At 45.6% G+C, this 17270-nt stretch overlaps 1 protein-coding gene across 1 annotated transcript in view; it reads left to right on the top strand.

Moving 5' to 3' along the window:
* The window catches only part of ERN1 (endoplasmic reticulum to nucleus signaling 1), an 83190-nt gene that overhangs the window by 11417 nt on the left and 54503 nt on the right, over nucleotides 1-17270 (top strand). The window lies entirely within an intron of this gene.

The following is a 17270-nucleotide window of genomic DNA, read 5'->3' as shown; positions in this document are numbered from 1 at the left end:
AAATGTCGTTTACAGGCACAGTCTTCTGTTTTCATGCATCGGGATTTTTTGGTTTGTTTTTGGCCGTGGGATCCTAGTTCCTGTGGTGGAAGTGCCGAGTCCTAACTCACCTGGAGCTGCCGGGAAAATTCCTTTGCACACACCTTTGACCTACGTGATAAAAATGGCTTCTTTCTATGAGAGGGACCTGGGAGGTGAGGGGCTGGTGCTGGGAGACTCCGGCAAATGAGTCATTTCCCCTGTATTTCCTTATCTGTAAAACAGGGCCATGGAACTAGAAACCTCTTCGTGGGCCTCTTTCTAAACGTCTTCCGATTAGGCACTGTTGAGGTTAAAGGGACAAGTCCCCCAGCCCTGCTGTTCCACCTCCGCTCTTAGCTGGCTGGGGGAAGGTGGGGGCTCCTCTGCCTCGAGCCTCCAAGCCCCCCAGCTCCTGAACATAGTGGATCCCACCGGTTCATCTGCCAGCTTTATTGTATATGCCAGCACTGTCTGAGGGGCTTGGGACACGTTAATGAACAATAGAAAGTCTCCTGCCCTCGAGAAGCTTCCACCTACTTGGTGAAGACAGACAAGACACAGCAAGCAGCACGGTCAATACAGAGTACACAGGCTGTGTGGAGGTGATGGAATCCTGTGACGGTCAATACAGAGTACACAGGCCGTGTGGAGGTGATGGGATCCTGTGACGGTCAATACAAGATACCCAGGCTGTGCGGAGGTGATGGGATCCTGTGACGGTCAATACAGAGTACACAGGCCGTGCGGAGGTGATGGGATCCTGTGACGGTCAATACAGAGTACACAGGCCGTGCGGAGGTGATGGGATCCTGTGACGGTCAATACAAGATACCCAGGCTGTGCGGAGGTGATGGAATCCTGTGACGATCAATACAAGATACCCAGGCTGTGTGGAGGTGATGGAATCCTGTGGAAAGAAAGGAAAGAAAGAGCAGAGCAAGGGAGACGGGGCCTGGAGTCGCCACGGGGCTGTGCTTTTGCCAGCCATGGCTCGGTGGTCCTGTAGGGTCCCGCGGAAGCCTGGCGCCTTCCTGACCGCTGTGCCCTCCCCGCATTCTACGTAGCATCACATCTCTTAGGGTTGGAGCCCCTACGCCAGCTCATCTTCCAGTTGATTTCTCGTCTCATCTTCAGGAGTGCTGGTGTGTTTCCCATTGTCTTGTCTTGTTCTGTGTAGCTTTTGGCCATGCCCCTTGGCATATGGCCTCCTTTGGCAGCACGGATTCTTAACCACTAGACCACCAGGGAAGTCCCCAGGAGGACTGGTATTGACCACTCACGTATGTTTGCAAATCCTGAGAAAAAATGAGGTATTGAGTATAACTGTTGTCAATTTTTAACAGTAACATAAGAGGTTTAAAAATCTGTCAAGGAAACCTCAGACGCCTCTGTGACTCAGGGGACAGAGGCAGTGGTTCTTTGATTTTTATGATGTTTCTGTTCTCAAATACACATGTGGTGTGTATATATGTATGTGTGAGTGTGTGTGTATTTACAAACAGAATTAAATAGTTTTTACCTGTTGTGGATGTATTTATAAAATCTCCAGATAAACTCAAATACCACAAGAACAGTATAAAGCCAAGTTTAGGGAATCTGACGTCAAAGTCACCACCTCCTCTAAACAATCCAGTGACCTCACCCAGTCCTTCGGTTCGGGTTCATTTTCCACTTGCCAGGGTCTGGTTTTGCAAAGAAGAAAATGGTTTTCTTTACACAGAGAGATTAAGAACATGCTTATCTGTAGTTTGGGTACTGGAACTGGGAAACCAAACCACAGTTGCTTCTGACACCAATCCTGCATCATCTTTATCTGACGGTTCAGTACTTGGAAGTCTCTGGGGCTTTTGGCACTGGGGTGAAGTTCAGTCACTTATCAGATTTGTGGTTTGGAGAAGAATAGAGATCGCCCTTTCAGATTAGGAGATGGTTGGTTCAAGAGTCTATGGCAAGGACGTGTACTTGAGAGTCACCTATCTCCTCCCACATAATATGAGTCCATTTATGTGATGTTTCTTTTCCCCACCCTGAACCTTAAAGTGAATCAGATTATTACTATTATAATTTTCAATGTTGCAATAGTTCAAGATAAGTGGAGAGACTGGGGTGTTGAAAGACCAGGACTGTGTTCAAAGGCATCAAGACTTCTGAACACTCTCCTTCTTACTTGGGTTTGGGTCATGTTTTGATTGATTGGAGACCAAAAGGATCCACAGTAAACCATGAGGAGAGGCGAGAGCCTACTAAACCCTGGATTGTCCTACTTCTGAGCTAAAGGGCACACCCAACCCAGTCTTCTTTAGAGAATCGGAAGCTGACACACAGAGAAACTGAATGATTTGTTCAGAGCACGAACCAGGACATACATCCCTGTGCCCCGGCTCATCTTTCAGCTTCCCTTCTCCAAATAACATCTGTTGAGCGTGTGACAGGCTCATGGAGACACCTTGGGGGTTTTTAACTTAGAGTTCCGTGTATTTTTTATTTTTGACTGCACTGCATGACATGTGGGATCTTAGTTCCCTAACCAGGAATCAAACCCATTCCCCCTGCAGTGTAAGCACAGAGTCCTAACCACCAGACCTCCAGGGAAGTCCCTTCACTTGGAGTTTTAAGGATTAACTGGCTTTGGAGTTGCACGAACCCAGGATGGGCCAAAGAGTGAGCAGCAGGCCTGAGCAGGGACATGTGGGCTCAGAATCTTAGGGAGCTGCCCTGGGCAGGGCCCAGGCATGCTGCCAGCTCAGCTTCCAGGGGGCACAGTCGTGGGACCTGCCATCTTTTCCCCTGTACGGCACTGTTTCTCTGCAAGATGGTAAAACCCTTGAAGGCAGGAGTCCTACAGACCTCGAGGCTCCAGCGCCTCATGGAAAACAGGACCCTTCTTTCTGTGTTACCTGTAGGAGAGAGGAGTCCAGCGTGGGGGTGGGGGTTGAAATAAGCGAACCAGTAAGAAAGTTGGACATAAAGGAGTCAGCCAACAGGAAGAAGCATAAACCAGGGAGTGCCTGGAAGAGATTGATAAATACTGCCTGTCCTTGCCAACCCTCCTGAGTAACGTGAGCCTGTGATCCAGGACTCAGCCACGACCTGGAAGGTTAGTGCCCCCAACTCCCCCACCTCCCTGCCCTGGATTTCTGCCTCTTGCAGAGAAAATAGCCCTGGAAGTGACTGCAGTTATTGCAGAGGGAGCCCCTCCCCACCCCCCACCGGAGAGGGTGCCTGTCACTCCTTGGCCTCCTAAGGGGAGCCTTGTGATCCAGTGCCTGGGGTCTGGCTGGAGAAGTGCCTCAGATGACGGGTCTCAAAAGCAGGAGAACTTGCCGTGAGGTTGCTCTGTGGGCCATATTTCACCACAAAAACTGTCTCATTTATGAAACTCTCCCATAAGGTTTTGGTGTGTGACGCTCCTATTCAGCTATAAACCAACTAAGCAACACCAGTCCGACGTTAGTCTAAATGACAACACCAGGAAGCCTCACCTGGGCTGTGAACAGACTGTTAGCCGAATCTAACGCTTCCCCTTTAAGGAGTGTTTTTCTCCCCCAGGTCTGCTTTGCATCCGTAGGAACAGCATGCCCTCCTGCTTATTCTGTGAGCTACGCAGGAAACCAAGAAAACGTGGATTTTGTGACCCACTCCGTACAAGTACACACTCAGCCTGTTTTGTTTTTTTTTTTTTTTTGCCACATCGTGAGGCTTGTGGGTTCTTACTTCCCTGCCCAGGGATCAAACCCATGTCCCCTGCCGTGGAAGCTTGGAGTCCTAACCACTGGACTGCCAGGGAAGTCCCCACACCCTTGGGCCTTCTGTCTGCGTCCCCAGCCCCTCCTTGTCCCAGTAACCCCTCTGCTTTCTCTCTCCAGCAGCACTGGCCTGATAGGTCCTCAAATCCAGCAAATTATTTTTAGTCTCCAGGCCTTTGCACAGGCTGTTTCCTCTGCCCAGGAGATTTTTCTCTTCTTTCCTCCCACCTCCCAGTTCCTGCAGATCTTCATTCCGTTGTTAGGCCTTGTGAAAAACATTTGACACTATGATCCATGCCCCCTGCAACACCAGACCAGATTGGCTTCTGATACACTCTCGTGGCTCCTGGGATGCCCTTTGTATAGCACTCACTGCAATTTGCCATTCTGTTTGTGCAATATTTTTTTTTTACTCCTGTGGTCCCTTATTAGACTGTAAGCTCCACAAGGGCAGGGATCAGATCATTGTTGTGATTAGATCCTAGGGTATTCAGTTCAGTTCAGTCGCTCAGTCAACCCCATGGACTGCAGCACGCCAGGCTTCCTTGTCTATCACCAATTCCCAGAGCGTGCTCAAACTCATGTCCATCAAGTTGGTGATGCCATCCAGCCATCTCATCCTCTGTCATCCCAAAAAATTCCTAGCGTCTTACACAGCCTGAATTAATCATCGTCATAAGAGCTGACACTTACGTGATGCTGACTGTACACTAAGAGTTTTATACATTTTAACCCATTATATATTAACTCACCAATGCTTTGAAATCAGCGTTATTGTTGCCCCTATTTTGCAGGTGAGAAAACCAAGGCACAGAGAAGTCAGTGACTGCTCTTCTTGCAGACACATTATACTGTTCGGGCACAAAACATGAAACATAGCAAACATACGTTGAGCTGTTCAGCGTCGTCAGAAAATGGGGGCTATTGCATAAATGAGTTTCCAGGTAATCCAAATACAGCCCTAGAACTGTGGGGTGGACACCTTTTCAGCAGTCATATTATTCTTCCCTCTTAAATACCACAAACCAAGCATTTCAAGCGCTTCTTGATTATTCTAGATTGTCAGTACCAGCTCTTACATTATTGCTGCCTTGTCACCACCAGCTCTTACGTTGTATTGTCTGCCCACAAGAGCAAAAGGTGGGGAGCACCTGAGGTTTGGGACGGAGTGGATAATCAGGTTTTGCGTTTTGTTTACTCTCTGTTGGTATCTTTGGCCAGCACCAGTTTTCTTTAATAAGATGGCCTTCCCTAATATTTGCGCAGCTCTTGTCCTTGACATCCTTCAGATTTATTTTGCTGAGCATTCAATGGGATACTGCTATTGCTCAGTTTTCAAACGGAAAAACAGAGTAGGAAGCTTAGCCACCTTGCCCCACAGGTCACTTGCCCATGGAAGCCTTTCTTCTGGCCCCGAGAAGTTGGCGGTGAGGTTGGATGACCTCCAGAGAAAGCAGAAGGCCGACTGGGATGCAGCCTGTTGGCGGCAGAACATGTCCTATTAGGAACCTGTGCCCTCTCCCCTCCCGGCCCTGGACGGCATTTTTCCTTTCTCCGGAGGGCGTTCAGTCCTCCTTTGTGTCTGGAAGGGCTTCTTCCTCGAACCCGAAGGCGTGGTGTCCTCCTGGGGTGATTCTTTCCTGCTCCCGTTTCCTGCCCACCCTAGATACGCCGGGGGAGGCAGCGGTCCTTCCATCTCGGCCAGTTTCTCGGGCGGCAGTTTTCACACCACGACTCCGTAGGTCTGCCTGTGCCAACAGTCTTCCAAGCGGTTTCTTCACTTCCTATCTCTGTCCAAATGTGTGGGAATTGCACTGGGATGTTTATATTTGCCTCTCAGAAGAGCCTAGAAAATAGAAACCTATGCTGCGAGTATGGAAATCCTGTGACATACGATTTTATTTTTTATTAAAAATTTTTTTGTTGTTGAAGGATAGTTGATTTACAATGTTGTGTTGGTTTCTAATCAAGCCAGCAGAGCGATTTGGTTATACATAGATTCATATATACACACACGTTCTTCTTCATATTCTTTTCCAATATGGTTTATCACAGGATATTGAATACAGTTCCCTGTGCTATGCAGTAGGATCTTATTGTTTATACGATTTTCTTTGCTGTGAAAAAGTCGATATTTTTGGACGCATCTTATTCCTGCAAAGTGAAGCTGTCACGGCTTGCTACGTGAGGCTCATGGGTGTACGTATGTTATTAAAGTGGTCCTCCATGTGCAAAAGGAGTCGTCCAGTGCTAATCAGTAATGTGCGTTTCCTTGGCGCTGGCATTAAAAGAATGACTCACTTCATCAAAGGAATGGGCAGTGGCCCCTGTATCATCACCATCATCATCAAAGAGCACTTTTTTAAAGAACCATCAGAACGGGGCTGGATAGATGGATTCCAGGAATATTTTTTATAGTGGCTAAGGCCATGATCTCTGACTTCCTGTGATGTTGTCCGCGCCCACTTAGATCTACAGTGGGATCTCAGGAATTTTTATCCAGAACATTTATTTTTAACGCCCCACCCTGTATAATTTGCAGTGCCTTTTGGTCTATTGGGTGGCTATGTACCTATGTATTACAAATTTGGTGTCTCATCTGAAAGGTCCCAACCCCTTCCCCATCAGAACAGTGTTGATCTCCAGCAAGACTCAAAGGACTCCGGGCCTCAAGTAATTGAAGCCTGTGTTTCTCAGAAAACCGTGATTTAAAGCAGGGAAATTATAGTGTGGTACAGTGCGCAGAGGACCAGGAGGCGAGGCAGAGAGACATTGGTTCCAGTCCGGTTAGCAGTCTGTGGGGCCTTGAGCTAGTCACTTCACCCTCTGGGCCTTGACTCCTCTCCTGTGAGCTGAGAGGCTGCGATAAGGTGACCTTCTCCAGTTCTTTTCGTTGCTGGAGTTACATATCCCAGAAGCCGTGAACAGCCCCTGCTTGTTTGATCTGTATTGTCTGGAACCATGTGGATTTCCGGGACCATCAGCTAACTAGAGAGGGGAAGGTGGCATGGTGGATGGGGCCAGCCAGGCAGTGGGTAATCCTCAGACGTACTTCAGACAATGGGGACTCTTGTCTAGGGGAAAGTCGATCTGGCCAAGGAGCTCAACTTCAGGCAGATTTCATAGTGTTTGACTTCCATTATAAAGCTTGGCAACATCTGGCAGGCCTAGGTGGCAATTATGTCATAAATACATAAATACAGTTGTTTATGGATGTTTATTCAACTAGAGCATTTATCCAGTTTCTACTCGACCCCTTCCGTCCGTCTCTGGCAGAAAGGAATCTCTTACCAAGTTTAAAGAGCAAAATTGACAGTTTCAGATTAACTGCTGTTATTAAGACTGAAAAATTTGGTATCTAATTGAGTTTTTTTCCCTTGGGGTTTTCATAGGAAGACTTCCTAATAATAGGTTTAACTGCAGATGAATGTGCTACTCAGATAGATAAAATCTTTTTTTTGTAAAGCTGGTAGTCCCCTTATGAATTTATGGTCTAATCAGACTTTTATTGGTTTTGTTTGTTTACCATGCTGCTTCATGAAGGTGAGTGAGCCTAATAGGATTCTTAGTTTTTTACAAGGCCTACATTGCTGCTGTTTCCCTTCAGTGAAGAAGACTGAATAATAATGGTGGTGATACGTGCATTCTAAATCTCAACCACTAAATGATGGTGAAACCTTGGGTTTTAGTTTTAATATTAATAAAACGCTTAACAACTTTAGAGATTCGATATCACCCTAAGAACAGGGCTTGGTACCTTGACCACAGTATGGTAAAGGGTTTCCTGTAGCTCCTTTCACGCCCAAAGATATTTGCTCCTCCCCTGGGGTCAATATAAGTTGATGACAGAGGGACCGCGAAGACAAAGGGAACGGCCAGCTGCTTGAACTTAGACGCTTAGCCTGGGGCCCCAGAACCAGTTGGGGAAAGTGTCTTCACCTGTTGTGAAATGAGCACACCTTTACTGTCAGAAATCATGTGGCCTTACAAGGAACCTTTTATCAGATCCATTAAGGGAGCAGCTTAGACCACCAAAGAATTGGGTGGTGGTTAATTACACCACACGCAAGAATTGCTGCAAATGCTAGTTTAACTGTCTCAGTGGCTGAGTTTGGAAACTTCACAGCACTGCTCAGCTAAACCTTGCCCTTTTTCTGCATCCCAGTTAGACACCCGACTCCCATCCAAAGCAAATGTCACGGTTACCTTTATTGACCCGATGTCAAGAAACAGCAGCCGATGGGCTGATTAGCAGGAAATATATACAATTGACGGATTAGTGCTGATATAAGCACGGGTAAACAAAATGTGTCAGAGTTTGGCATGGTTTTTATCCTAGACTGAAACCATTAAAACATAGACACAATTAAATGTCTCTTTAATATCACCGGTGTTTTAATTCCATTCTTCATCCTTAGTCTACTGGATTGGGATAAACCCAATGAGGTTTCTGTGTCGCTGTGTACAGATGACTGTATAAAAGTCTCCACATTTGAGCTGAGTGAGTGAAAGTCGCCCAGACGTGTCCGACTCTTTGCGACCCCACAGACTATACAGTCCATGGAATTCTCCAGGCCAGAATACTGGAGTGGGTAGCCTCTCCCTTCTCCAGCAGATCTTCCAAACCCAGGGATCAAACCCAGGTCTCCTGCATTATGGGCAGATTCTTTACCAGCTGGGCCGCAAGGGAAACCCATACTGAGTACTTGACTCTTAATTCAGGTATGTCAGTGAGACAGGGGATGGGGAGCAGTTTGATTAGAATAGGGAATCAGAGCTTCTAATTGTTAACCTTAGCAATAACGTTTGGAGTTGAGAAGGGCATTGGGTGCCGGGGGATGTGCCAAGGCGCCGTAAAGAGGAGAGAAAATAAGACTTGCATGTGTGCGTATGTGGGTGTGATGGTGGAAATGGTTCCTATGGATAAGAAAGCAGAAGATAACAGAAGATGCCAGACTCTGTTACACTTTGTTGGATCTGTCTCATCAGACCTTTACCTAAGATACCCTCAAAGGAAGGGCTTTGTGAGCTGCTGTTCTAGCCTGCTCCACTGATCATGATGGGGGCTTCATTTTTCAACAGGAGACTGTTACGTAATGGGTGTGTGCCGGCATTTACTGGGCACTGATTTCAGTCGCATGCTGCTTTGGAGAATTCTTGGTGGTTTTTTGGCCATCTCTGGGCACAGTCTTCTACCATGTGGCCAAATATGACAGTACCCCACTTAGTAGTTTTGTGAAGCCACCAGAATTGCAAAGAGCCAGACTCTGCTGGAGTCTGTAGCCAGAAGTATATAATGTGGCTGCAAATAGAATTGTAGACAAAGATGTCTTTTTATTTTGTTTTCAATCGTTTAGGGCCTGCCAAGGGACTATGTTACATAATACTATTTTGAGGAACTTCCTGCTTAATTGCACAGGTTTCCCCTTTGTGGGAAGCCCTATAGGACTGGGATCTGGTATGACGAGCCAGAAAATGTCTTACCCATAGCTCTCAAAATACGCTCACCCATCCTGTGGCTTTCAGCTGGGTATAGCCCACAGGAGGATCCAGTCTACTTGTGATTTTTCCATGCCTCTGCTTTCTTATCCACAGGAACCATCTCCCCCATCACACCCACACACGCAGATGTGCAAGTCTTATTTTCTTTCCTCTTTACGGCGCCTTGGCACTGGCACTTCCCTCAGCACCCAATGCCCTTCTCACCTCCAAGCGTTATTGCTAAGGTTAGTAATTAGAAGCTCTGATTCCCTAGCACATTCTAAGTCCATTTGCAATTTATTATTCTACATTTGGTGATATGCAATCTTAATTGTTCTCAAGATTCCCCCGGTCCTAAGTAGTAAAAGCAAAACAGCTTGGAAATCTTTCCTGTGGAATCCTTCCTTCACTTGCATGCCTGTCTTAAGTCTTAATAGTACTGTAATGGATCTTCATCAACCAACCAAAAGTCACTTTACCTTCCTTTTACCGTTATGGCCTGCTGTGCAGTGGGTTGGAGCCCAGGCAGGGAGCCTTGCACTGCACAAGGCAGAATGGTTGTTGGTGGCCGGTTATAGGTTCCAGGTGGCAGGTTATAGGTGCAAAAGCACAAGCTGGAATCAGGATTGCCGGGAGAAATGTCAATAACCTCAGATATGCAGATGACACCACCCTATGGCAGAAAGTGAAGAGGAGCTAAAGAGCCTCTTGATGAAAGTGAAAGAGGAGAGTGAAAAGTTTGGCTTAAAGCTCAACATTCAGAAAACTAAGATCATGGCATCTGGTCCCATCACTTCATGGAAAGTAGATGGGGAAACAGTGGAAGCAATGTCAGACTTTATTTTTTGGGGCTCCAGAATCACTGCAGATGGTGATTGCAGCCATGAAATTAAGAGATGCTTATTTCTTGGAAGGAAAGTTATGACCAATCTAGATAGCATATTCAAAAGCAGAGACATTACTTTGCCAACAAATGTTCGTCTAGTCAAGGCTATGGTTTTTCCAGTGGTCAAGTATGGATGTGAGAGTTGGACTATAGAGAAAGCTGAGCACCGAAGAATTGACGCTTTTGAACTGTGGTGTTGGAGAAGACTCTTGAGAGTCCCTTGGACTGCAAGGAGATCCAACCAGTCCATCCTAAAGGAGATCAGTCCTGGGTGCTCATTGGAAGGACTGATGCTAAAGCTGAAACTCTAATACTTTGGCCACCTCATGCGAAGAGCTGACTCTTTGGAAAAGACTCTGATGCTGGGAGGGATTGAGGGCAGGAGGAGAATGGGACGACAGAGGATGAGATGGCTGGATGGCATCACCGACTTGATGGACATGAGTTTGAGTAAACTCCGGGAGTTGGTGATGGACAGGGAGGCCTGGCGTGCTGCGATTCATGGGGTCACAAATAGTCAGACACGACTGAGCGACTGAACTGAGCTGATGTTGTATAAGGATTTTCTGTTGGACACATGCCAATATCTTTGCTAGACTAATACAAGTGTTGTATTTTCAGTTTGGTGGAAGGGTTTTCTTAACCTTGGTGGTGGTGGTTTAGTCACTCAGTTGTGTTCAACTCTGCGATCCTATGTACTAGAGCCCACCAAGCTCCTTTGTCCAGGGGGTTTCCCAGGCAAGAACACTGGAGTGGGTAGCCATTTCCTTCTCCAGGAGAATCTTCCCCAAGCAGGGATCAAACCTGTGTCTACTGCATTGCAGGCAGATTCTTTATGCCAGGGAGAGTATGTATGTTCAAAGACACAATCATTAGACTCTTTCTATATGGGGCTTGGGCTTGAAAACTAGTAAAATTATTCCGCAAGAATAACTTAGAACGTTTGGAATCACCCTTTAACCTCTGCTTATACTTCAAGCATACTTAAGCGATATTTCCATGTCTTTATTTAAAAGTTTTATGGATTTATTGTGCCTTAAAATATACACTACCAAGGTAGTGAACTGTCACATTTTAAACTATTTTCCAAATTAAAATTCTGCTTTTTATGGACTTGGCCTTTGTGTCTTTCAGATAGAAATTAAGTAAGTAAAACTAAAAGTGAGGATTATGTAATGTAGCAGTAATCCAATAACCATGCAGGAAAAAATTAGTTAAAACAAAAAACACCAACAAGCAAAAAACCCCACCTCTCAGCAAATCCTGGAAATCAATGTGGTACTCCTGAAAGAAAAATAATACCATTTTGTAATTAGCTAGATTATTGTATTCTATTTATTATAAATGGTTTGGTCCGTTGGGGTGGAGGTAAGAATGGGGAAAGTTTCACAGGAAAGGGCCTGTAAATTGAGCTTTTGGAGGTGGGCGTTTGGGTTAGACCTGATCAGTTTGCACACCACATGAGAAGTGTGTGGCTCTCTTGTTCACAGTGTGCGGATCCTCTTTTTTTTTTTTTTTTTTTGTGGTCTCCCCTGGTGGCTCAACTGTAAAGAACCTGCCTGCATTACAGGAGACACAGCAGGAGCCGTGGGCTTGATTCCTGGGTTCCTGAGAATCCCCTGGAGAAGGAAATGGCAACCCACTCGAGTATTCTTGCCTGGAAAATCCCATGGACAGCCCATGGGTTCAGAAAGGAGTCTGACACGACTTAACAACTAAACAACAAGGACACTCTAGTTTGGGGAGAGGACCAATACTACAGTATCATGTATAGATCACTTTGGAAATCGGGGTGTCAGACATGTGTGTGCATGGCCCCACTTCTTCCCTCTGACTTCGAGATGAAAGGTCTGTGCCAACTTCATTGATCTTGTTTCTGACCATTGTTATTAGGTAGTCTGTTAAACCGTGAGCTGGTGCTTGAAATAAGTGTCTGAAATTTAAGAATTGTGTTTCTTTGGAAAACGCAGCCTCTTGGAAAACCCTAATGGGGAAGCAGGGGGCTGCCCTGTGTTCTGAATCTTAGAGCAGCACGAGGTGTGCTTCCTGCTTCATCCTCAGGGGCCAGAGGGCGCGTGCAGGGGAGCAGCCTTGTCAGTGGTAGCCGGGCAACTGCAACCAGACCCCAGCTTTGTGGGCTCCTCTCCAGCCACCGGGGAGCTGCCTCTGGCCTGACCCGTCCCAAGTTCTAGTTTAGAAACTGGTAGGTTTGGGACTTCCCTGGTGTTCCACACTTGGCCTGCCAGTGCTGGGGGATGAGGGTGTGATCCTTGGTTGGGAAGCTAAGACCCCCCACATGCCTAGTGATCAAAAAACCAAAACATGAAACAGAAGCAATATTGTAACAAGTTCAGTAAAGAAGTTAGAAATGGTGCACATCAAAAAAATCTTAAAGGGACTTGCCTGGTGGTCCAGTGGCTAAGAATCCACATATCCAATGCAGGAGGCCATGGTTCGAACCCTCCTCAGCTAGATCCCACATGTCTCGACTGCAACCAGACCCGATGCAGCCAAATAAATAAATATATATATCTATTTTTTTAATCTTAAAAAAAGAGATGTGTTAGAGGCCGTTTGTGAGTGTTTGTACAGACAGTCCCTTTTGTCTGTACTAAACAAAGTTATTCCAGAGCTTGTTTTAGGAAAGACTTTTTTTTTCTTGCCTGAAATATAATCATTTGAGTTCATTAATGCAGGAGCAACTGACAATTAGCTGAGTTTAGAATATTAGAAAATGAGATTGTTGGAGACTTAACTACCTTTTAATCATCTCTGTATGAGCAGTTGGTAGCTGCGTTCATGTCTTTTGTGGGAAATGCAAAGCAAGTGGTGCATTTTAATCTTGCTTTATAATAAGAAAATTGAACATGAGGATCCAGCCTGGGAATTATGTTTTCACAGGAGGCAGCCCTGGCTGAGCCGAGCAGCAGTGAGGGCTGGCTTTTAACAACGGAATCAACCTAAGTGAAATAAGCTGTTTTTACAGGCACACGTTTCCCCAGCATCATCTGGCCCAAATTGCCCAGCTCTCTGGTCCTCAGACGGGGCATTTCCCGAGTTGCTATGTCAGGGTCACCTCATGTGTGAGGGCCAGACTTCCAGGAGGACCAATTAGCTAATGGATGTCTCATTTTAGACTAGACTACCCGCCACGGCCTCTGCCATGTCACTGCAATTACTCTTTTAGAAGTCACCAATGAAGCCAGGAGTATATAACCCACTAGTTTGAAAAACAAGGCAGATTCCAGGCTGATTGGCAGGATCAGACCTTTTCTTTCTGCTCTCAGGCTCTCTGGAAACTAGTGTGTGTAGCTTTGGGGCCTGAAGCCCTTTTATCCATTGCAGGGAAAATGGAACACCAACAGGGTGCAGGTGATGTGCCAGATCGTCATCATGAAGCGGTGTTTTTAAATGGTTCACATACACATCATTCTGAGCTGTGCTCAGTATCACACACAGAATTTAGTTGCTTATGGCATTCACGTGAGTTATAGCAACTTATCACTTTGCCAACAAAAGTCCATGTGGTCAAAGCTATGGTTTTTCCAGTAGGCATGTATGGATGTGAGAGTTGGATCATAAAGAAAGCTGAGCACCGAAGAATTGATGCATTCGAACTGTGGTGCTGGAGAAGACTCTTGGGAGCCCCTTGGACAGCGAGGAAATCAAACCAGTCAATCCTAAAGAAAATCAACCCTGAATATTCATTGGAAGGACTGATGCTGAAGTTGAAGCTCCAGTACTTTGGCCACCCAATGCGAAGAGCCGACTCCCTGGAAAAGACCTGGATGCTGGGAAAGATTGAGGGCAGGAAGAGAAGGTAGGGACAGAAGAGGAGATGGTTGGATGGCATCACCGACTCAATGGACACGAATTTGCAGAAACTCTGAGAGATAGTGAAGGGCAGAGGTGCCTGGTGTGTTGCAGTCCATGGGGTCGCAGAGTCGACACGACTTAGTGACTGAACTACAGCAACAACAAATAGCAGCTGTAGCTGAGGGCAAGCATTTTAATGCTTTAAAAAATGCCAGAAGAAAAAGGCGGAGATTTTGTGATATTAAGTTGCCTCATGAGAGACTAATGCTGCTCAGAGTGTCTCTCTCTAATTTGAGACTGTCAAGAGCTTCAGAGAAGAGAAAAATCTGTCTGGTGAGATGGGGTTTGTGACGTCACTGTGGACATTGTGATTAATTCAGTATTCTCAGTTGCTAAATTCGACTTCCGGCCAAACCTGGTCTTTCTGAGATTTTTAGAAGACCATGTTAGTTATGTGATGAGTGTTTTATTTCAAGACACCAACCAACCATGGACAATTGCTCTTCCTGTGGTTTCCAAGATGCTCAGGCAAAGCAGCTAATTTTCGTTTCCATGCCAATAGTGGAGCAGCACTGATATGTTTTAGTAAATATTGGCCCCTTTAAGTATTAAGACTGTGATGAGATGTATTTGGGGGCATTTAGTTAATTATAGTTGTACTGTAGGCTTCAATTACAGTGAAACTCTTCTGTTCTCTGGATGTACACTCTCTGACCGGGAGACCTTTGTGTTTCTAAACTTCTGTCCCTTATTTGGTGGATTTCAATGATCAAAGGTGATTGGGTTACCTAATAACCCTGAGGTGGAAAGGGCTTCTGGAATTTAGGGGCTTGCTGAAGGTCCTTTAAATCCCAGCTTCTCTTCTACCTGCTAACTTATCCATCTCTTTTTTATGATCATATTATAGAAAATTTAGAAAATAAAGGCGAAAAAACTAGGGCTATAATTTTACATTTTTTTTCCTATAGATATATTGAAAATACTTGTGTGTGTGTGCGCGCGCGCGCGCGTGTGTCTATGTGTGTGTGTATTTAGGACTGTTTCAGTTTCGAGGGACAGAAACTTAGCTCTAACAAGCTTAAGCAAACAGGGGAGTTGACTGCACGGGCTGGGTGTCCCTGGGCCCAAGGACAGGGCTTGGCCAGGCCTGAGAAGTGTTGGAGGCCAGGGTCTTTCTCCTAGCTTTCCTGCCCTGTTTCTTCTCAACCTTCTTTCTGTCTTTATCTTTCTCGCTCTCATCCAGCTTTCTCCACATGGAGGAAAACATATCCACGGAAACGTCCCGAGTTTAATTCCCTTTTATTTTTTCTGAGTTTAATTTCTTAGTACTTCAGCCACCCAGATTGTTCAACCTGCTTCTGACGTGATTCCCAAGACCTAAGAATGGTTATTCCCAGGGTGACTGTGTGACAGAGGGAGGGGGTTTCCACCTGTTGGCCCCCAGATATGCATACATGTTCCCATTTCATTTGGTCGACCTTCACACTACCCTCACCTAACTTAATCCCACCACCCCACATCCAGTCGAGGACCCATTCATTCCCCTTTGTTAATGGAGGTAGCCCCTCCCCCAGGGTCCCGAGTAGCTCCAGCCTCAGTGGTCACCACAGGGCTCTGTTCTCCAGGCCAGGTGCTCCAGGTGATATGTGTTCAGGTGTGAGCAGGTCTAGAAGAGGCTAGTCACCATCCATACCCCATGGTCCAAAATAATTTTAGACAATTGGTGTACAAGACTTTGGATTCCGCCCAGGGCAGCCACCACGTTGGGGCTTCTGTTTTCCTAGCCAGGTTGTACTGAGACTGATCTCCTACTTGCAGAAGTGAAGTTAAAAACAGGTTCTTCTTCTCAGCCTTAAGGCTTAACCTGGAGAGTAGATTCAGCAGGAACTGAAAGGCTTGCAGTTATTTCACTCATCCCAGGTAAGGGGCCCTCGCCCTGGGCAAAGTGGAGGGTAGGGCTTCTCCCCTGCAGGCCACACACAGGCAAGAGGTAGAGGAGGTTCTGGCAGCTGCGTGGCCCCTTCGCCTGGGGGTCTTCACATTGGAAAAGGCATGCAGGCGCTGGAGTGTTTATCCCACCAGCTCAGGCTGCCCTGGAGAGAGCCATCTGTTTTAGGAGATTAATTAGTGTCATCCTGGCTTTTACCAAGAGTGACCAGGTATTTTGGGGGTCAGGCTCCCATGCAGTCTTTATGTTTCGTGCTAAAAGCCAGCCATACTGCTGTATTTTTAAAAAAAGCATTTGTACCAAAACTTAAACTGTTGCAGTGTAAGCAAGTTGCATTGGCCTGTTTTTAATTCAAGACTTGCAGGAACCAGCTGATTGGTGTGACAGCGGTGACAAAGAAGAGAAAATCTCATTACAGGTGGCATTGCTGAGTGGACCCAGACTTCAGAAGGGAGTTATCCTAGGAAACCATACCAGCTATTGCCTGCTTGCGCATGTGCCTGAGCGCGCGCACACACACACGCACACATTCACTCCCATGGAAACCATGTGGATGAGTGTACAGTTCCTAGCAAACCCAGAGGACAGGCAAGCAAAAAAAACCTGTCAGCTAATTATAACCACAGCGAACATTACATTTTGGATTCTATAGTTTTCCTGTGACAACACATACAAGTTTTTCTCTATATTGTAGATTCTTCCATGGGCCATTTTAATGATTACATGATATTCCATTGACTGTTTGTGTCCTAATTTGTTTCAGCCATGTAGAAGTGTTCAGGTCTTTCCTGTTTTTTTATAAATGGGTTTTGATGAGTATCATTGTGCAATGAGCTTTTCCCATAGCTGGACTTAACTTCTTTAGGATGTAAAAGAGGAACTATAGAGTCAAAAGCATGAATACTTTTATGCTTGCCAGAAAGATTGCACTAACATAATTTTCATTGCCAATCAATAGTGGATGAGAAAGTAAATTTCACTACCTTTGGTTATTTTCTGTAGAATCTTTTAAAAATTCATTAAAGATGAAAGGCACGTTTTAATTTAAATTGTATTTTATTATGTGAAGAATAATTTGGGTTATGATGGCGAAGTTTTTAAGATTTTATTTTTAATTGGAGGATAATTGCTTTACAATATTGTGTTGCTTTTTGCCATACATCAGCATGAATCAATCATAAGTATACATGCGTCCCCTCCCTCTTGAACCTCCCTCCCACCTCCCACCCCATCTCATTCCTCTAGGTTGTCACAGAGCACCAAGTTGAACTCCCTGAGTCATACATTTTCTTTTATGATATGTCTCTCTCAAAATCTTGGTGTTTACTATTATATAAACTCTTTCTATAATGAGAGCTGTTTTTCCTATTTT

The sequence above is a fragment of the Capra hircus genome, chromosome 19 (assembly GCF_001704415.2).
Source record: "Capra hircus breed San Clemente chromosome 19, ASM170441v1, whole genome shotgun sequence".
NCBI lineage: Eukaryota > Metazoa > Chordata > Mammalia > Artiodactyla > Bovidae > Capra > Capra hircus.
This window is presented reverse-complemented; position numbering and strand designations above follow the sequence as displayed.